The 20,027-nt window shown below is 42.5% G+C and overlaps 1 protein-coding gene and 1 pseudogene across 1 annotated transcript in view; one reads left to right on the top strand and one right to left on the bottom strand.

Annotated features, from left to right (window-relative positions):
- The window catches only part of LOC126474624 (uncharacterized), a 336,077-nt gene that overhangs the window by 110,685 nt on the left and 205,365 nt on the right, over nt 1-20,027 (top strand). The window lies entirely within an intron of this gene.
- Nucleotides 9,300-9,417, bottom strand: LOC126476347 (5S ribosomal RNA; annotated as a pseudogene).

The raw sequence follows: 20,027 nt of genomic DNA, 5'->3' as shown, positions 1-20,027 counted from the left end.
TAAGTGGCTGTCATTTAGCATCTACAAATATCAAGGTGAAACCTTTTATTAGCAAGCACATACGAAGGAGTTTTTTTCTTCCTCGATGACTGACAACGATCAGTTATAGGAAGATTTGTCCTAGTGCTTGAGTGCTTGCTTAAGAATACCTACGTAGAAATCCTTGTTAAACGTTTCTCGAAGTTTCATGGTAGTAACCCTACATTCCAGGGCTCTTCCTGCTCTGTTCGACGTTTTTCATCGCTCACAGAAAAAAATCGTTGAAGAAAGGCAAATGTTCGTCACCAGCATGCAAAGGGAGAGCATTCTTTCCTAGTAACTGTACAGTAACGTACGCTTCTCAGGTTACGAAGGTATCAGCTGTGTGTGTTTCGATGAGGAGTAGATGGAACTAACGAATACAGTCTAATTCAGTTAGCAAATACACAAGTTGTCGTTCTTTCTCTCCCTTTCCTAAAGGTCAGAATTAAAGCTTTCACACTCATTATGCGATGAAACATGTACTGCACTTTTCGAGAACAGTATGTCTCCTTCTGAAGTCCGGTAAGACAGCTGTTAATTAATAACGCCTTCTGAAACCCAATCACCTTAATACCGTTATTAGCTAATAACAAGCTTTTCATACAGATGTGTACATGTGCCACACGTTAAACAGTGGTCCACGGGAATGAGTAATGGGCATGTAACAATCTCCCCCCCCCCCCCCTACTATTTGACAAAATGAAGGATTAGGAGAGACTGCAGTGAAGCATGGCTGTCATCTTATCTGAGAAGTAAATACGTGACTTCCCCTGCTAGATCGACATTTCTCTATCCATTTGCGTCTACAACAGCTGAAGGCTCACACAAAGAAAGAAACACGTAAATAAAAGGCTTATTATTAAGATCAAACCTACGGATGGACACGAGCAGTGGTGAGAATGCATAGCACTGCAGCTGTTAACTCAAAATTACATGAATTGACACGCATCCTTAGCGAGTTAGGAAAACCAGCAGATAAAGTACCCTGCTCCAGTCTTTCCTGATTCGAAATAATGCGACCTGGTACAGGTGCACAAACAAAGTAATTGATAGTCAAGAAGAACAGGCTACGCAACTGATTACTCGAACAACATTGTCTACTGTAAATCTGAAGAAACCCGGCCCTTCTTAGTAAATAACATAGAATAAGACTCTTACGAATCTTAAGACAGAGATTTTTCCCCAATGTTAATACGTATAGGATTTTTCAGGTATGGACAATGATTTGCCACAGACGCGATATAATATGTATTTTTATATACGTATACAAATGCTAAAATTGAAAATGTTACCTACAAATATGTAAATGTGTGTACGTCATGTTTCAGGTCAACTTTATGCAAATTCTGTGTAATATTGATAGAATGGAAAGTTCTACGGTTCAATAGGTTAAAATTTATCTTTGTAATTAACAATGAGGATGCAGACAGTTGACAGTCGGAGTTAAGAGAGGAGAGAGATGGACAAAGACATGGAAGTTTGCTGCCGGAGAAATGAGTGGTCTTTGTGGACGCGAAGAAGAATTTTGTGTAATGGATGGACGGGTAAGGTGTAGAGAGTGGTGAGTCAGAGGTGCTTTTTTGGCTAGATTTGTCTGAGAGTAATGAAGAATTTGCTGGAGACTCATCATGGCCTCGTTGTTGGAATTGTACTAGCAATTATAGTACCAGTTTTATGGATGTAAGCTATTCAGTACCCTGAAGGAACAGAACAAGAACGGATGGCTGTGTGAAGGAAATCGATGCAGAAGATCATCAAGAGCGTAGAAATCAAGACATAGGAAGAACAGGTATTGTGTGGGTTTTGTCAAAGAAGCTGGAGTACAACAATAGCAATGGCTGTCTGTGAAGATGATGTCAGCTATTTATTTGACCGAGAGAAGGACAAAGTCGATGAACTACAGCAGATTAGTGGGTTACGTAAATAGAAGAGGCGATTACGCGAAATTTGGTGTTACGGAAGACGAACATGAAACGAACCAGTGATTTTCAGAATAATTAATTTTTGGGGCCAAGCACTAACTTGTTTTGAGAGTGAGAATTCAACAAACAGACACCACACTACGTAAATAAAGTATCGCATAGATGTCCATTTTGCCCGCATCTCGTGGTCGTGCGGTAGCGTTTTCGCTTCCCACGCCCGGGTTCCCGGGTTCGATTCCCGGCGGGATCAGGGATTTTCTCTGCCTCGTGATGGCTGGGTGTTGTGTGCTGTCCTTAGGTTAGTTAGGTTTAAGTAGTTCTAAGTTCTAGGGGACTGATGACCATAGATGTTAAGTCCCATAGTGCTCAGAGCCATTTTTTTATGTCCATTTTTGTGAAAATTATCTTTTGAAGCAGCTTTTAGAAGGAGAATATTTTTTATAAGTTTCATCGCTTGAACTGAAGTCTCATTGTCATACTGCGAGCATCCGGGTCCAGCGAAAACATCTGCCGCACCACAGATCAGCGATCATCTTCCGTTGTCGCCACTGCTACCATCTCAGGTGAGAGGAATGACTTTACATCTCTGCCGCAGCCACTTTCATATCACAAGAGACGAGTGTGTGTATTTCATTGACAATATTTCTATACGTTTAGTAGTAAAGTGCACTGGTACTGTATTAGCTACTCCACAACTCAGTAATAAAAACTAAACACTTTCAGTTGTACAGGAAAAGCTTTAAAACCAGTGATAAAGTAAATATCAGCAAAACTCAAGATATCACTCGCAGCCAGATACATTGTATTCTTATATAAATTGAGGCAGATTTAGTTGCACCATGTGTTGAAATGAATGTTGTAATGATTCTGAAGACATTTCTTTGGGGTTAGTTTTTGACTATTGTTCATACCCAAGTGTTGTAAATACAATTACTTTGCGAGAATTGTTGATTGTCAATCACTTAACAAGTGCGCCAGAAGGTCGACAGGAAATGAGAGTATGGGAGGTTGCTGAGTTAACCTTCTATGGGATGAATGTATTGCAGTTCGCAAAATGGACAACGTCGCCAGTAAAGAAATGTTCAAAACAAACCGTTTACTTGCTCCATGAACACCCAATGAAACGTGTCACGCCACAGAGATCACAAAGGTTCGCACCATGAAGGTCGAAGATGAGCTCCTTGGGAGTTACAAACCATGTAGGAAGTTCAACTACGTATCCGCACATAACGGAATGCATATAGAATCATATGTGATGAGAACTGATGGAATGTGATGGCATGCAACAGAATGCGAAACAGCCTGTCGCGGAGCTTATCGTGAAATTGGCTATCCTTTAAGGCAGAGACGGGCAAACGTTGCACGCGGCTCGTGAGCGCACAGCGCTGCACGTGTGCTGCTCGCGTGCAATCGCCGAATGGGGCAGTGGCGACAGCCGGCAGGTTGCGGCAGTGTAGTACAAGGCTAAGCCGCGGACGTTGATGCGAAGCGACCACTACGTAGTGAACGTTGTATTTCAATGCAGAATGAATCAAGGAAACGGAGACGTGGAATTTGCTATCTTTTAAAAAGTAATGGGAGAATCATTTTTTCTTTGTGCAAAGACGCGAAATTTCGAAATGTTTAATATGTGGCAGTATTCTCGCTGGTCAGCGGAAGTTTAGAATTGAAGGCCATTATAATAAATTTCACAAGGACGAGTACAATTGACTGAGCTTAAGAAGAGCGACCTGACGATATTAGATGCATCTGTCCTAGTTGCCGTTGTCACGAGAGATCTGCGACTTTCTCTCGTCATGTCTCTCATCTAACTGATTTAACATTTTATGGAGCACTGTTTTCAATTTTTCAGGACGACAACAATAATAGCCCAGCGGTACGTGGAAGCTATAAAATTGCGCTTAGTATAGTGAGAGCTGGAAAACCATTTGCTGAATTAACAAGCCTCGGTTAAGAGCAAACATAAGTGATGAAAATTTACGTAACTGTTTACGTTTGTCTGTATGCAGAAATTTTGTTCCAGATATTAAACGTATTGTAAACTCCACCTGTGATAATTAAATAAAACGTATCGTAGTTAATAGGTACTCTTTCAAACCATGATTTATTTCAAGCACTCCTGCTAACCTTATTCCATCATTCATTAAGCAAGCTAGAAAAACAAAACGCATTACAGAGGAAGGAGTGGTCAGAAGTTATGGTGGGGAGGGGAGGTAAGCGGGAGGCCAGCTTGCCCCTGTGTGCACGCAGAACACCTGTTAACTGCACGCGTGCAAGTGCACCGCACACGTGCAGGATTCCTGACCGCCCCTGCTTTAAGGCGTAGTTGCTGATAGTGCCATAAAATGTTTTATAGGCATGGAAAAAGGAAACATCCAGAGGCTATATTTTTACAGTGGACCGGGTGGTATGAAATGCAATGTCAAACACTTTTCAGGAGGGATAGCCTACTCTAAAGGAGGGTGAATTTATACGCAGAGTAGGAATCAAGCAAAAGCAAGTTATTTTGACCAGCTATTGGCCAAAATCAGTGCTCATACCATAGCTGTAGTTCTCTTACGCCCATTTTCCCCCTGTTGCTTGTGTGACATAAATATTCCATACTGCCCTTGCAAGGACACGCACACGAGAAAGAAAAATAGGGGGTATTGCCTCACCTCCGACTCCTCGCAGGACAATAAACTAGCTTTCCAGTCAATTTACCATCCAGATTAACAGTCAATATAATTATATACGAATGCGTTAAGGCACTGATGTTCGTTGATCTTGATACAACTCTCTTCGTACCTCTAATTTCCAGGGTTTCTTTCACATTAATTTCCTCTTCAAATCCCGATTGGTCGAAGCTGAAAACAAATTCCTCCATGATGATGGCATAAGTTTGTTTATCTCATCTACAAATTTTCGGGCCGATTCCGCAGTTTGCAGTGCCTATCAAGTTGACGCTTTGTTTGAAATTTCGTTATGTTACGTCTTCCGATTCTGTAGCACTGTTTGAAGTTATGCAACCATCCACTGCTTCCCTTGAAATCACTGTAATCTATGTCGAACTTAATTTGATGTGCATATTGTAGCAGATTACTATCAAGCACACTTGTAACTAGTATCGAGTACCTTGAAACGAGCAAAACCAGTTTTCGTTACAAGTGCTCATTGTCCTCCCTTGAATATCCGGAGTTTGTCTTATGCACTACGCGGTCATATTGCTGTAGACTTATTCGAAGTCTGTTCATAATTATTATGCTACGGATGATCTTCCATGTACGTCTTGCATTCTGTGAATGTTTGTTTCACATACTTGGAACACCATATCTACGTGCAGTAATCGCTCCTGATGATGGTGAAACGTCCCCATAGAAAAATTAATGAATTACTGTGCTGGTAAACCCCTTACGTTATTTGATTTTCAAACAGCTGAGCAAAACTGAACGTACTCAGACATTTCTCTCTTTACTTATTCTAATCATCACTAAACTGACACACAATATATTTAGCGCAACGCAATCTGACTTTCAATAACCCCTTCAAAAGAATGGCCCTTTCTAACAATAACCTATACCTTTCATGAATCACTTACCTCACAAAAATCTTAGTTACTCGAACTACTGCAATACAGCGAGCGCCAATACTGCCAGCTAAATAAAAGATTCTAACTATTGAAGGCACTAACTGCTGATAGGCATTGTTAGCAAATGAAAGATTTTGATAGAGAACAAACAATTTATTTACCTTAATAGTGTTCGAAAGTCAACATATATATGTATCAGTTTATGACATCCATTCTTACAAATTTACTCTCTCTGATGGACGCACGTCCAGATCATCCGCTCTCAAAACTCCGCCATCTCACGCCCCACATCCACCACTGCTGGCAGCTCACCTCCAACTGCGCAACGCTACGCGCTGTTCACATCCAACTGCCCAACACTACAGTAGCGAATATTCCAACAATGCCAACCAGCCACAGACTGCACACAGCACAGCCAGTGATTTTCATACAGAGCACTATGTGGCGTTACCAATATAAAAACTTAAACAGCCTACTTACAATGGATAATTTCCGAAATGCGTCTTATGACCAGTAATGTCATCAGCCTTAACGAAGAACTACTGATTATTATAATAACGGTCGCCTGAAATGAAATGTCGCGTGACGAAGGCCTCCCGTCGGGTAGACCGGTTGCTTGATGCAAGTCTTTAGTTGACGCCACTTCGGCGACTTGCGTATCGATGAGGATGACATGATGATGACAACACAACACCCAGTCCCAGAGTGGAGAAAATCTCCGACCCAGCCGGAATAGGACCCGGGCCCCGCACATAGCATTGTGCCGCGCTGACCACTCAGCTATGGAGGCGAATCATGGTCGCCTGCCTCCTACATGACTTTATGTTACATTTATATCACTGAAATTAAAACATTCTCGAAAATATTGAAGTCCCTGGGACAGATATCTTGTCAGTATCAATGTCGATAACAGGCAGAAATGGTCGAGATTCTCGATTCTCGGAATGAATGAACTGTCTATGTACATAATTAAGTTTGTACAAAACCTCCAGTGCGCGAGTCCTCCGCGCACATGGTTCAAATGTCTCTGAGCACTATGGGACTTAACATCTGAGGTCATCAGTCCCCTAGAACTTAGAACTACTGAAACCCAACTCACTTAAGGACATCACACACATCCACGTCCGAGGCAGGATTCGAACATGCGACCGTAGCGGTGGTGCGGTTCCAGACTGAGGCGCCTAGAATCGCTCGGCCACAGCGGCCGGCTACGCGCACATGGCCAATTTTTTAAGTATCTTATGTGATCTCCAAGACTACAATGGAATCCTGCAGTGAAGCATACAGACGATCTACGAGTCTTACGATAAGTCGTTCCACGTTACTTCCCGCAACTGGTCAAGAGCTGTGCCGTAACTCGTACCCCTCCATACGGGCGGAAAGAATGAAAGGCGAACATGCCTCGTAAAATGTATCAAGGAACATATCTCAATCATCACAAACATTTGGTTTAAGTATTGTGAAAGAAGACTATGCATAGAAGAGAACTGAATTATGTAATGGCAAGGGAGATTTATAAACTAGTTTTCAAACTGCAAAACCTTTCCAGTGAGTGATGGTGTTTCTAACAATTATTTATTGGTTAGAAAGCGTTGGAAGAGGTTCGTCACCAGGATCCGGGAAACTGGAGGTACGAAATGATGATGAGCTGCATAGTAAAGCTGAAGAAATAGCATGAAGGTTTGAAATTAATGAGCTGGAACCGGGATAATTTACAGAATCAATGGTTGCTGAGAGTTTAAGGCAAAAATAGAATGACATAGAGGAAGTACAATAGAGCACAAAAGAAGACGAGTTGAAGTAGTAAAGTTAGACCGTGGGAATTAGCGAAGTTCGGTGCCAGGAGGGTTGGGTTGGGTTGATTTGGGGGAAGAGACCAAACAGTGAGGTCATCGGTCTCATCGGATTAGGGATGGATGGGAAAGGAAATCGGCCGTGCCCTGTCAAAGGAAACATCCCGGCATTTACCTGAAGCGATTTAGGGAAATCACGGGAAACCTAAATCAGGATGGCCGGACGCGAGATTGAACCGTCGTCTTCGCGAATGCTAATCCAGTGTGCTAACCACTGCGCCACCTCGCTCGGTAAAGTAGTAAAGCATTGGATAGCCAAGAAGATAAGACCGCACAGATATTCTTGAACAGCACGCCAGATTTAATTGACGGAAGGGGAAAATATGGAAACTATAATTTAACTAAAGTTCAGTCTTGGTCACAACGCTTATGTGTCAATAACATAGGTGACCGGTTTCAGTTATATTTATATAACTGTAGTTAAAGTAAGACGATTCTGCAACATCCATCAAAGATGCAATTGTGATGTAGGCGACTCGGTATAATCGATATATACCACAACTCCAAGGACTTTTACATCTTTGATTTAACTGGCACTGTAATAGTATTAAGGTTGCCCATAGAGGGCACAGCTATTACACATCGTAGTTTACCGTTTTTATCTAAAATATAAATAAGTTTTACACATACTATCTGTTAATCAGACATTTTAAATGAATCAATTTTATGTTATTAGTGTATTTCGTACTTTATACTTTAACGATAGCATCATATTATGAACGCTGATTGGCAGTTGTGAAGAAGTGTGAGAGGAAGTAGGCGGAGCCTTTGCATATTTAAGCTCATGCTCAGCACTCATAACCATCAGTTGACTACGTAGCAGCTGAGGAGAGCTCTGCTTACCATCCTCCAAGGAAGTCATGGGTGTAATAAGTTTTGTTTTATCTTGTTAAAATTTTGTCGTCATTAGACACTTTTCATTTTATTTTAAGATTGGTCTCTAGTATTTTCTAAAATTAATTCACAGGTCTGAAGATGGTTATATAAATATAACCGAAACCGGTCGCTTACGTTATTGAGACATAAGTGTTGTTCAAAAATGGTTCAAATGGCTCTGAGCACTATGGGACTTAACATCTGAGGTCATCAGTCCCCTAGAACTTAGAACTGCTTAAACCTAACTAACCTAAGGACATTACACACATCCATGCCCGAGGCAGGATTCGAAACTGCGACCGTAGCGGTCGCGCGGTTCCAGACTGAAGCGCCTAGAGCCGCTCGGCCACACCGGCCGGCATAAGTGTTGTGATCAAGACGGAACTTTAGTTAAAATATAATGCTTTATTGATCACTGTTTAAAAAAATGTTTACCAAAATTGAACAAATATGGAAACACTAGTGAAGCCAGAAGAGAAGAATACAGACGTCTTAAAAATGACATTGACAAAAAGTGCAAAATGGCTAAGCGGGAATAAGCAGATGAGGAACTGAAAGTGTAGAAGCATGCATGACTAAGCGAAAGGTGTGAAAGAAGAAGACGCCTCTTATATGAAAATTAAAGAAAACTTTGCGGTAAAGAAAAGCAGCTCTGATAATAAGCAAAGACGGAAAGGATGAAATTAAGTGTGAAGAGAATGTATAGAAGAGCTATACAAATGAGATGAACTTAGAAAGGGAAGTTAAATTACATGAGGATGAAATGGATGACGCGTTACTGCCAGGAGAATATCACAGAGCAGTGTGAGACGTAAGTCGAAACAAGGTACCTGCAGTAGACACTCTCTCTCTTTCCTCCCGAACAGACCATGAAGCCCCAAAAGTACCGACCGGCCGCCGTGTCGTCCTCAGCCCACAGGCGTTACTGGATGCGGATATTGAGGGGCATTGGTCAACACACCGCTCTCCCTGCCGTATGTCAGTTTCCGAGACCGGAGCCGGTACTTCTCAATCAAGTAACTCCTCAGTTTGCCTCACAAGGGCTGAGTGCACCCTGCTTGCCAACAGCGCTCGGCAGACCGGATGCTCACCCACCCAAGTGCTAGCCCAGCCCGACAGCGGTTAACTTCGGTGATCTGACGGGAACCGGTGTTACCACTGCGGCAGGGCCGTTGGCTTGCAATAGACTAGGTTACCTCAAAATTATTGTGACTCTTAAGGCAGCCACCTGTGACACGTAGGGGTGGGCAGAAATATCGAAATAACAAAAACACAACACATTTCCATGTCTAATGTGATGCGGAAACTCCATCGGCATTCCAAACCGAAACCAGTCATCTCAGAGTGATTAAATACAGATCCTGTATGGTTTTCAAGGGAATCTTATACCATCCTTCCTGCAAAATAGTGGCAAGTCCAGTTGACGATTATGCAGGTACATAGCGATCACACACCGTTCTTCCCAAAGTAGATCACGAAGGCTCAATAATGCCGAAATCTAGCGACTGTGGGCACCAGGGGAGATGTGGCAAAATATCCTTGTGCTCAGAGAAGCAGTCCTGGACGATACGAGCTATGTGAACATGAGCTCCATCGCCTTGAAATACAGCATCACCCTGGTCAAACATTATACCATGAGACGGACCTGTTCAACCAAAATGGTCACATAATCCTTGGCAGTAATGAGACCTTGCAGAGTAACCATGGGACTCGTGAAACGACACAATATGACTGCCCGCCCAAATCATCGCCTGCTTGCCGCCATGTTTCACTCTTTAGACGTAAACTCGGCCAAATGTTGGAAGCAGTGTACAAAAAGATTCCTTCAAGCAAATGACTTCAAAATGGCTCTGAGCACTATGGGACTTAACATCTATGGTCATCAGTCCCCTAGAACTTAGAACTACTTAAACCTAACTAACCTAAGGACAGCACACAACACCCAGTCATCACCAAATGACTTCCCCATTGCTCCGTAGTCCAAATGACTTTTTCCATTGGTACATAGTCCAGGTTTTCCTATCACGTGCATTTGCATCCGCTGATGACTGGTTTTAGAATTCCAGTTCGACCTGCAGTTCACTGCTTTTGGGACTCCCTTCATGTTGTTTTGATGCTAACAGGGTTTGCGAGTGCGACATTCAGTTCTGCAGTGACTTCTGCGGTTGTGGTCCAGGTATTTTTTGCCGTCAGTGACCGTCCAACACCATCACGCAACGCACGCTTTCACCCGCGTCGCGACTTAGCGGATTGTGTTTTTCCTCTTTCCCTGTAGGCAATATAAATCTTGGATATGGTGCCTCTTGAAACATCAAACCCTTCGGTTACCTTGTTTACAGATCTTGTGATTTTTTTAGATTAGGTTCCTCCCCACGGGAAACAAACCGTTGGCCTGAAAAATTACCAGTTCATGACACTGATGTAGGTGTGCCAACTGTAAAAATTGTTAGTTCGCCCAAACAGGTCATTCCAAAGGATTTAAATGTGCTAAATCTCGTGTTAGTAAATTGTCGATGTGTCTGCAGCAAGATCCCCGAGTTACTCTCCGAAATAAACAGTAGCAATGCCAATATTGTATTAAGTACCGAAAGCTGGTTGAAACCGCACATAAATAGCAGTGAAATTTTGAACTCTGATTGGACAATGTTTAGGAAGGATAGGACTGATGCTATGGGGGGTGGCGTGTTCATTGCAGTTAAAAGCTGTTTAAACGCAGTTGCGATCGACACTGGGTCGGACTGTGAAACAGTCTGCATAAAGCTGTCAATCAGACAAGGATTGACCACTGTATTAGGATGTTTTTATAGACCACCAGCATCCGCAACAAACGTCGCAGAACGTCTCAGGGAAGGTCTTGAGTACACAGGAAATAAATATCCAAATTATCCATTAGTTATAGGTGGAGCCTTTAATCTGGCTTCCACTGACTGGGAAAATTACACGTTTATCACAGGGGTCAGAAGGAAAGACTCGTGTGAAGTTATTCTAGGAGGGCTCTCAACATACAACCTTGAACAATTGCTTAGAAAACCAACTCGAGATGGGAACTATTAGATATCTTGGCCACAAACAGACCTGATCTTTTTGAGGAAGTTAATATATAAGAAAGTATTAGTAACCACAATGTCGTTGTGGCTTCTATGTCAGTGGAAGTTGCAAAGAAACGGCGTGTAGTTTTCTTGTTTGGGGAAGCAAATGAAGTGTCATTAATGAATATCTTCAGAGTCGGCTCCAAGCACTCACCGCGGGACACAAGGATATTGAGCATCTTTGGTCGGAATTTAAAGGTATTGTCCACCACGTGCTAGAGAAGTATGTGCCTAACAAAAATATAGGGGAAGGAACGGATCCACCGTGGTACAACAAACATATTAGGAAGTTGCTGAGAAAGCAGAGAATTTTGCACAGTCGTTTTAAACGTAGTCACTGCCCCGCTGACAAACAGAAATTATGCGAAAAGCTGTCGAAAGGTCATTGAGAGATTCTTTTAATGAATTTGAAAGCAATATTTTATCTGCAGATTCTAAAAATAAGCCCAAAAAATTTTGGTCGTACGTAAAATCTATGAACGCTACAAACAATTCAATACATTCTCTTGCCGACAGTACGGATAATGTAACGGATGATGATAAACAGAAGGCCGACATTCTAAACCTAGCTTTCAAAAATTCGTTTACGGCAGAGGATTGCAGCACCGTTACCCCTTTCAGTTATCGAACAAACACAAGGATGGATGACATAGTGTTTAGTGTATCTGGGATTGTAAAACAGTCAAGATCCTTAAACGCCACAAGGCATCTGGCCCAGACGGTATCCCTGTAAGGTTATATGTTACAAATGCTACAAATACAGCACCATTCTTATCCATCATCTATCAGAGATCAGTGGAATAGCGGAAAGTTCCACGGGACTGAAAGAAGGCCCAGGTCACAGCAATCTATAAAAAGGATAGAAAATCGGATACACATAATTACCGGCCAATTTCACTGACATCGATTTGTTGTAGAGTCATGGAACATATTTTGTGCTCAGACATAATGACTTTTCTAGACTCTGAGAAGCTCGTCTGCAGAAACCAGCACGGTTTTCCGGAAACAGCGGTCATACGAGACACAGCTGGCCCTGTTTGTGCATGATACACAACAGGCTCTAGATACCGGTTGCCAAATTGATGCCATATTTCCCGACTTTCGAAAGGCGTTCGACTCGGTTCCGCATTGTCGCCTGCTCCAAAAAGTGCGCGCTTACGGCCTACCCGATGACATATGCGGTTGGATAGAAAGTTTTCTGACAGACAGAGAGCAGTGTGTCGTCCTGAATGGGGTGACTTCAACAGAAACAAGCGTAAATTCAGGTGTGCCTCAGGGCAGCGTAAAAGGTCCGCTGATTTTTACGATTTACATAGACGATCTGGTTTATGGTATCGACAGCGGCCTTAGACTGTTTGCCGATGATGCTGTAGTCTACAGGAAAGTAGTATCACATGAAAGTTGTGAACAAATCAATGAGGATTTGCAGAAAATAAATGCTTGGTGTAATGACTGGCAGTTATCTCTCAATAGTAGTAAGCGTAACCTACTGCTTACAACAAGGCGAAAATCCCCATTGGTGTACGAGTACAAAATAAATGCCCAGTCTTTGGAAGCGGTAACATCCGTCAAGTATGTGTGGTGTGACTATTCGAAATGATCTCAAATGGAATGGTCAGATTACACAAGTAACGGGCAAGGCAAACTCTAGATTGAGGTTTATTGGTAGAATCTTGAAGCAAAGCAGTCTTTCAACAAAGGAAAATGCTTACAATACGTTAGTTAGTCCAGTCTTAGAGTACTGTTCGTCTGTATGGGACCCTTACCAGTTGGGTCTGATTCATGAGATTGAGAAGGTCCAAAGAAGAGCGGCAAGATTCGTGGCTGGTACATTTAGCCATCGCGGGAGCGTTACAAATCTCATAGAAAATTTGAAGTGGGACACACTTGCAGATAGACGACGCGCTAAACGGAAGGGGCTGCTCACTAAATTCCGAAATCCGATCTGCGCCGAGGATGTAGAGCATACATTATTACCATCAGCTTTCAAATCACGCAATGATCACAATTCAAAGATAGGGAAAATTAGAGCTCGTACTGAGACTTTCAGACAGACGTTTTTCCCTCGCGCGATCCGCGAGTGGAACAGTGAGGGGGAAATGTGACTTTGGAGCGAATTGTGTCCACCGCCACACACCGCTTGGTGGCTAGCGGAGTATATATGTAGATGCGGATGTAGAAGCGTGCACCATACGAACACGAACAATGCTTCCGCGTTCGAACGCAATTAGCATCAACATAAACAACTGCGCAAGACACTGTTCTGACGATTACTGTCGCTTGCAACGTATTGAGAACTTTGCACTGGTGCCGTTCGTGGTCAAATACAACAGCGCAATCTGCAGGCTTCGCTAGTATCTGTATTTATGGTCAAGCGTGCATTTCTCGTTGTGTTTCTGCGTTTTTGTCAATCCCCAATAGTTATACTCCTGGTACGCCGGGCAAAATATCCTCAGACTGAAATAAAATAACCCCAATTTCAAAGATGGCAGATGCTGAGAAATACGAATATTACGGGATTATTAGTTTAATAACTTACGGACACAAAATAGTAACACCAATGATGAAGCCATTATAAAAATTTATTTACGTATTGGAGACATCTACAATCCTCTAGTACTTCAATGGCCATATCATGTCCTTCATACACATATCCACCAATCTATTTACATGGGTGATTTCAACAGCCACCAGGAACAATGGAAGTATAGCTCCAACGACTCCAATGGAAGAGGTTTAGTTTCATGGACAGAAGAAAATCTCCGCCCAATTTTCCATGCCAAGGGCCGTTCCACATTTAGATCAAGTGCGTGGAGACAAGGGTACAGTCCGGATCTACATTGCCGGAAAAAATTATTTCACCCCTTTAGAGGTTTCCATTTCACTGAAGATCTATTGTTGCAACAGTGCATGTGGAGTACAAAAATTATTACATTTACAGATGAGTAGCATAAGCGGTTCTGAGGTACCAAGTATCGACCCTGCTGAAACTCCTATATTAGTGCCTGGTGTAGCCTCCACGAGCGGCAATGCAGGTGCTGTCTGTAACATCCAGTCGATAATACAGGTGGCCAGTACTATCCTGGGATACATTATGCCACACCTGTATATGTCCGAAAAAACAGACACCATATCCATATAAGTATATAGTTCTGGCAATACCTGCCATGACCTTCTTCTTCTGTGCGGATGCACACATATTACCCGAACTCTTACGGGACTTGGTATGAATGTCTTCCACGAGTAATGAGTGAGTTGCGGTGGGACACTACGAATGTAGTGTGTGGACATAAAAGGTGAGAATGTGGGTCTCGCGGGAGGCGTGCGCGAGAAAGTTCCTGCAGTCGCAGTGTCCTGTGTGTCCTCGGTGGCTCAGATGGATAGAGCAGAGCGCCTACCATGTAAGCAGGAGATCCTGGCTTCGAGTCCCGGTCGGGGTACACATTTTCACCTGTCACCTTTGATATATATATCAACGCCCTTCAGCAGCTTAAGGTGTTAATATAATTCTAATTTCGTTCTAGACGGCTGCAGGGCATCAACGGTGTCTGTTCTTTCGGACATGTCCATAAAGTATATCTTTCTATTTCAGCCAATTTCTGTTTAATAAGAGGAAGATAATTTTAAAATGATTACTAGTCTTGATGAATATTTTTGACGTGAATGAGCAATAAGTCTTACATTCAACGTTAAAAAACTGCAGTTTCAGGATATTTATCGTTGAACAAACAGTGTGTGCTACAGCATTATTGGGCAGATCAAAATACAAAAATTAAAAAAAATTTCACCTAGACCCAGAATCAAATTCACGAACTCGACTATTCTATCGCAAAACACTACCCTCCACACTAACAGAGCAGCACAGCCACAGATTACTGAATGAAAGTATATGTCATACACTTTCTTATAGTGATGCTAAACTGTCTTGGCACCCACTTTCCAAAGAAAACGTATGTGTCACAACATTTTAGGGGCCTTTTTCTGCTATTATTTTGATAACAATCACAAACTGTGGTATCCCAGGGCGTGAATTTTAATTCACTCTGTGTAATGGAGGCTGTGAATAGAAAACAAAATCCGCCTTTGAAAAAATGAAATATGTTAAAATATGGTATAACTAGGTTATCCACTGTGCGTTCACCCACATATGCATTCGACACATCTACTGAGCACTTCTCCCCCTCCTCCTCCTCCTCCCACTCTCTGCGTCCACCTCATCCTTCTATCCCTACCTGTGTCCTCCTCCTCACTTTATTCATCTCCTCCTACCTCTCTCTTTGTCTATTTCCTCCACCAACTCTCTCTGACCATATCTTTCTCCCCCCTCCCTCTGACTGTATACTCATCCCCCTCTCTCTTTCCATCTCTACCTTTCCTTCTTCCTTTCCCACCTGCGCATCATCCCTCTACACCTTCCATCTGCCTCATGCATCGCTCTCTGTCCATTTTCTGCTCCTTCCACTCTGTCCATCCCCTCCTCTATTTGTCTCAACTGATCCATTGTCATACCCATTGGCACACATGGCAATGTAGTCCCTGCAGTAATTTCATAAAGCATGCCAACACTACTCCCCCACACATCTGTCATGCAGGGCAGGCTACACATCGGGGACTTGAAAATCATTTATTTTCCCCTTATGTAGAGGCTGCCATACAAAGTAAGTTGATAAAGCAGACACACAGCACATCTGTCATAAAGGGTAGCCTGCATGTCAGGGCCTGGAAATACGGTTTTTTGCCAGTGACATGTAGACGGCCCTACAAAGCAGGTTGATTCGACAGACATATACTATCCCCACTCAACATGCCCGTCATACAAGGCAGCCTGATACCAACAGCTTGAAAAATAAACATTTTTTCCTATATCTCTGCTCCTATTGGAGCTAAGAGGTTATGAATACCACATTGCTGATACTCATGGCACTTGTCGTTTCTGTGCTAAATTTGGCTGAAATCGATCGAGGGATTTGGGAGGACATCACAGACATACTCACACAAAAATGGCTCTGAGCACTATGGGACTCAATATCTTAGGTCATCAGTCCCTTAGAACTTAGAACTACTTAAACCTAACTAACCTAAGGACATCACACACATCCATGCCTGAGGCAGGCCTCGAACCTGCGACCGTAGCAGCATTGGAAGTGAAATGTGGACAATGAACAGAATAGACAAAAAAAAAGAGTAGGAACTTTTGAAATGTGGAGTTAGTGCAGAACTGTGATGATTAGGTGGGTGGAGCAAATAACCAACAGAAAGGCAATGACTGGAATTGCAATGAAAATGGAGTTACAGCAAAGTTGACTAAAATAAGGGGTCAGTTGATAGGACACATTCTGAGTCATTAACGAACAGTCAGTTTTGTTATTCAGGGAAGTAGTATGTTTGTTTGTGTGTGTGTGTGTGTGTGTGTGTGTGTGTGTGTGTGTGTGTGTGCGCGCGCGCGCCCATGTGCAGACTGCATTAGAGTTTCATTGTCCCCATCTTCATTGTCCTGCAGTTCTGTGTTGTGTACACTGACACAGTTTTTTTTAATCTGGTTTAATTAAAAAAGGCAGTCGTAAATTATAATATTGGTAGGTTTGGAGAAAGCTTTTGAAACTGTCGGTTGCCACTCTCTCACCAAAACTGTGACTGTAGTGGGATAAAACATAGCAAGTGAATGGTTAGTTAAAAGTTACAGCAGAACCAAACTACACTTATAAGAATAAGAACTTCGAAGAGGGACCGTAGCTGAGAAGAGAATGAGAAATCTTTGGTGCCTATCCCCCATGTAATCCAATCGTTACGTTGAGCAAGCAATAAAAGAAACTAAAGAGAAATTTGAAAAATAATTGTAGTACAGGGAGAAGAAATAAAAATTTTAAAGTGTCCGATGACACTGTAATTGGCAGAGTGAGGAAAGGAGGAGAAAGATCAGTTAAGCAGAGTAGATAGCTTCTTGAAAGAAGGTTATCAGATGAATATCGACAGAAGTAAAACATTGGTAATGGGCTGTAGTCGAGTTCAATCAGGTGATGTTGAGGAAATTAGAGCAGCTAATGATACACTAAAAGTTGCAGTCGAGATTTGCTATTTGGAGTGCAAAATAACTGATGTGGGCTGAAGTAGAAAGGATATAAATGCATGCTTCCCGTAGGAGGAAAGACTTTTTCTGAAAGATAAATATGTTATCTTTCAGGACATGCTTAAAAGTAGTGCCTCTGAATTTTTATGTGGAAACTCTCCAAGCTTTCTCAATAAAACTAATATTTACAACATTCTATATCTTAATTTTTCAAGCTCACATACCAACAGCCGTCTGCCACTAGAGTGCTCCGATCTGTAGTGTGTAACACGATGGTGTGTAACGTAACTGTGTCAGTGAGTGAGAAACAACGTGCTGCAATCCATTATCGAGTATGAACAGTTCGTCCACACACTTTATTCTTCAGCATGACAGTACCAGACACATGAGCAATGCAATTCTGCAACAATCTGACACCTAGTATTCATTGCCATCAATCATCCGCCATATAGTTCTAACTTGTCCCCTCGTGATTGTCATTTGTTTCCATATATTAAAGAACGCCTTTGGGGACTCCACTTTGAAGTGATGAAGCAGTGCAAGCAGAGCTGAGTTTGTGGTTCGATCAACAAAGTCAAACAGTGTAGAGCGATGGCATCAACAAACTGGTGTTTCACTTGAAGAAGACTGTTCATTGTTAGGATGACTGACCAACTGACTGACTGACTCCGTCTGCATAGGACACGGCCAAACGGTACCGGCTGACAACCGTGTCATCCTCAGCCGACAGGCTTCACTGGGTGCAGATATGGAGGGGCATGTGGCCAGCACGCTAATTTCCTGGCCCTTGCCAGTTTCCGCGACCGGAGTCGCTACTTCTCAGTCAAGTAGCTCCTCAGTTTGCCTCACAAGTGCACCTCACGGCACTCGGCACACCTGGCAGCCACCAATCCAAGCGCTAGCCACGCCTGACAGCGTTCAGCTTCGGTGATCTGATGGCATCTGGTGTTACCATTGCACGGAGGCTACTGGCTCAGTATGTCTGTGGCGAAAAGTAAAGATTAAGACATGAAGAACAAAGACGTAGAATGTTAATAACGTTTGTTTTAATTAAAAAGCTTTAAGAGTTTGCACTTTCCAGTACGCCCTCATAATATGAATTGAAGTATTAAGAAATCTTTTCTGATAGTATTTGTCTGTAGTGCAGCCCATTCAGAAGTGAAACATGGACTATAAATAGTACATGCAAGATGAGATCATGAGCTATTTGATTGCTCTGAACAGAAGAACACTAAAAAGTAGATGGGTCCATTGGATAATTAACAGAGACACGCTGAATCGAATGGTGAAAGAGAGAAATCTGTGACGTATCTTGGCAAAAAAGTGATATGTTGATTAGGCGCATTCTGATCCACGGAGGAATCGTTAATTTGTTAATGGATGGGCATGCGAGAGGTAAAAGTTGTAGAGGGAGAGCAAGCCTTGGCTACAGAAAGCAGATTCAAAGGAAGTTGCGGTGGTTATGCGGAAATGGAAAAGCTTGCACGAGATAGAAGAGAGTGGAGAGCTGCATCAAAGCAGTCTTCAGAATGAAGACCACAACACCAGTGATGCATTTGCGACATGCGGGGGACTGTGTCGTATAAACTCCTGTTCGAACTCCACTTGGAAACAGTTTGTGGGAAAGTCATGAGCACTTTCATGCTCACAAGAATCACTTTTTCCCAGAATACAGGACTTCACTGCACCAACCGCAGGGACTGCTGAACATTCAGTTTCACTTCATTACGAAAACAATTCTTCACAAGTTGCATCATAAATTTCTATGGCCTTTGGATATATTCTTGCCAGTCCTCATTCCATTGCTCTAAAGTACCATAAGGATTCTACAAAAACTAAATAAACCTCACGCTAGCCACTTAACTGTATTGTGGCACGTTTGTTTCTTAGTAAATGTATTCACGAGGGTGGTTTGATAAGTCAGTAAATTTCCGTGAAAGAATGGAAAATTTTTGTTACGCCTTAATCGTTGGTGAAATTGATTATTCCAAGCATCCTAATAAAGAATTTTAAATCTTAGCAATGAACAACGTCCCCAAAGGCGTTCTTTAATTTATGGAAACAAACGACAATCACGTGGGGACAAGTTAGAACTATATGGCGGATGATTGATGGCAATGAATACTAGGTGTCAGTTCATTACTGACAGCCGTCTAGCTTGGTCAGTGTGACTGCGACTGAAAATGGAGAAAAAAGTTTCGTCCCATTTTTAAATATTTTAATTCGAAGGCTTTGGCAGCCTCACAAATCAAAACAGAATCGAATGACGCAGGTTCTGCACCATCATTTATTTTGGATTAATGAATTTAAATGAGGCTGGACAAGCACCGAAGACGAAGTCCGCTCCGGTGTTCTGTTGAGGTCACCACAAAGGAAACCATTGACAAAATCCATGTTACCGTAATTCAAGGCCAACGAAGAAGAATTTTTTTAATTGTGAGGTTGACAAGACTGTGGACATCTCAATTCAGCGTGTACACTCTATCTTGCACGGAGAATCGCCTACAAAGAAGCTGTGTGCGAGGTGGGTGCAGCGACTGCTCGTAGCGACCAAATGCGCATCCGCAGCAGCAATGGCTCTGAGCACTATGCGACTTAACTTCTGAGGTCATCAGTCGCCTAGAACTTAGA

This window comes from Schistocerca serialis, chromosome 4, assembly GCF_023864345.2.
Source record: "Schistocerca serialis cubense isolate TAMUIC-IGC-003099 chromosome 4, iqSchSeri2.2, whole genome shotgun sequence".
NCBI classification, from domain to species: domain Eukaryota; kingdom Metazoa; phylum Arthropoda; class Insecta; order Orthoptera; family Acrididae; genus Schistocerca; species Schistocerca serialis.
This window is presented reverse-complemented; position numbering and strand designations above follow the sequence as displayed.